The sequence below is a fragment of the Equus quagga genome, unplaced genomic scaffold (genome assembly GCF_021613505.1).
Source record: "Equus quagga isolate Etosha38 unplaced genomic scaffold, UCLA_HA_Equagga_1.0 149129_RagTag, whole genome shotgun sequence".
Taxonomy (NCBI): Eukaryota; Metazoa; Chordata; class Mammalia; order Perissodactyla; family Equidae; genus Equus; species Equus quagga.
This window is the reverse complement of record NW_025796816.1, coordinates 1-2,621: the sequence shown is the minus strand read 5'-3', so window position 1 is coordinate 2,621 and position 2,621 is coordinate 1. Positions and strand designations below refer to the sequence as shown.

The window sequence follows — 2,621 nt, the reverse complement described above, 5'->3', positions numbered from 1 at the left end:
GAGGTACCTGTTCCTCACAAAAAGGCAGGTAACCATTGGCGGACAGTGGTCCCTGCATGTTGGAGAACTGATGGGATAGATTGAACAAGAGTATTTGTACAAGGCATGGAGGTGGCTCCTGGGAATGAACTTGCCCTGAATGAAGAGAGGCTGGAAGGCACTAACTGGGTTTGGGACATTCCGAGCATAACATAGTATCACTCGATTATCTTCCAAGGTCTCCTGCCTGAGGTCTGGATAAGGGAGCTCCAACGACATCAACAACAACGGACTAAACATTGAAAGAACTAGAGTGTGAGAGAACAACAATGTTTTTTGTTGAATATATTTGAGAGAACAAGAATTTAAGACACTGGAGAGGGCATGGACACAGCAGGGGGAGATAGCGTCAGCTCCATCTCAAGGAGAGAAGACACAACTAGCAGTTTGGCTAAAGACTGGGACAGTGGCCTTGCACAGCCATAGGAGCCATTAACCTTGGCAGACATCAGTGGGTACCTGTGGGAGTGGGTACCAGCAGAGCTGGCACTTTTAGTCCCGGCAGAGACCAGAGACTGAATATCCTAGTTTGGTTCTAAAGAACTTTCACAGGAGGGGCGTCTCAAAATCCAAATTTAGACCTAGCGTTACAATATTCAAAAGGGAAGAGAGACACTTCAAAAATCTGTTGGTTATTACTCAAATACAAGATAGTGCTTTCTACCCCTATGTGTTCTCCAGTATTTCCCAAAGGAGGGTTACAGAGATATTTGGGGTACCAATAGCATCCCCTCTCGCCGGGTGACAATTCTGAAGGGTGTGTAAGCTCTGGGTGCTTGTTTGAAGTCAGTTTTAGTCTCTCATATTCACACCTTACATGTAACTGACATTCTGAGAGTGAGCTCTGGGTTCGGTCCTGCCGTTGTCACTTACTGTGTAAGAGAAAAAATTAGTCGTGCAGTTCCTGGTTCTTGGTTGGCGTTCAATAAGTGTTAACTCCTGTCCCTCTTCTTGTAGGCACTTGGAAAAGAAAAAAGTGGAACTTTCTAGAAATGTTAACTGTTGTATTTTACTGAGTAAGGCCCCATAATGAATGTTCATCATATTCAGATGAGGCCTCTTGCCTTAGTGGTCCCACTGGTTCCCTGCTGGCTGAGTGGATGCTGGGGCTCGTTGCACTCAATGAATGTTAATTAATGGTGACGGAGACCTTTCAGGAGAGCATTGAACTACACAGTCCTTCTGGGCTTTCAAGTGGCTTTATAAGAAGCACGTACACATGGAGGGAACACTTTGAAAAGAATGAATACAAATGAGAATCATCACTGCTTTGCAAGAGGAAAGTTTATTAGAAGACTTACAAAGGGATTTATGGAACTAGAAGAAAGCAGCAGAGAGAACCACAAAACACCTCATATGACACCTTCACAGCCCAAACCCGTCAGACCATCAGGTCGCAGAATAACTACAAGAGAGTGGCCCTGAATGAAGAGGAGCAGGCGGGCCTAGGCTCAGAGCCGGGCCACACCCTGGGCATTTGTTCTCCTTCCAGACTATCATTTATGGTGATGCCTGGGGTGGGTCCTGCAGCTGATGGTTGTCAGAGAAGCAGAGCTGGTCCATCGATGTCCCTTCTGTCTTCACGCAACCCTCCTGCTGGCCTCAGGATATCTAGCACCCAAAGGTGTTGCAGGGCCCACAGCGGGGGCGTGGGACACAAGGGGTGCAGGGATTGGTGATGCAGGACCTGTCACCGGCGTTGGTCGTGGCGCAGGGGTTGGAGGGCAGCCTGGGAGACAGAATCATTAAGTCGTCAGCATGAAAAGGATAATAAAAAATTAAGAGAAGGAGCTCAACCCAAGGAGACACAGGAACAAGTGGAAACCATTCGGACATCTTGGGAAGCCAAGCCTGCTTCGGATGACTCCTTCGACAAAGCTCAGAGACAGTGATGGAAAAGAGCAAAGAAGCCTTGAGGTGGAATCCCAGCCCTCGCTCTACAACCCCGGAGTCGTGGGGAAGGAAGTCACTTCATGCCCTTACACCTCAGCCTCCGCACCTGTAAGACGGGATTGGTAATCCCTACCACACAGAATTTGTTCATAAAAATACTGTGTTGGGTGACAAGTGCTGGACCCTAGGAGTTCCTGAGTCATCTTCCCTATCAATATTCAAAGGCTCATCTGTACGATGGTTACACTGATCCCCACTCTGCCTGCCTCAGATGATTCCAACAAGGATCAAAGACACAAGGGAGTGGGGTTAAATCCAAAAGCACTGTTCAAATTTGCATGATAGTTGCTACAGTTTTGTTTTCCCTTTTGCTGTGATAGCCAAGCCTGAAGGTACAAAGCTTCATTTACCCCTCAGCATCCAAAGGCTCACCAGTAGGGAAAACGGTCAAATCTCACCACCATCTTTTGGAACAGAAAATACCTTTAGGCCAGGTAATGATAGCAACAGATACACCCTAGTTCTCGCTGCTGTAATATAAACACTGGGCTTTACAGACATATTGGCGTCGGGAACTTGATCTCCAAAGTCCCTTTTTCAACCTTTAGTAGAACCGTGCATGTGCCTTGTAGGGGTGCCCGGTACTCACTTGCAGTCCTCGCTCTCCAGCAGGCCCCGGTACGTGTTGA

General features: G+C 47.5%; 1 long non-coding RNA gene across 1 annotated transcript; it reads right to left on the bottom strand.

Moving 5' to 3' along the window:
• Positions 1-1,305: 1,305 nt before the first annotated feature.
• Positions 1,306-2,621, bottom strand: LOC124233017 (uncharacterized). The gene is made up of 2 exons (XR_006886960.1): positions 2,582-2,621; positions 1,306-1,768 (listed from the first exon to the last, which is right to left on the bottom strand). It is a non-coding gene; the product is annotated as an uncharacterized LOC124233017 (long non-coding RNA).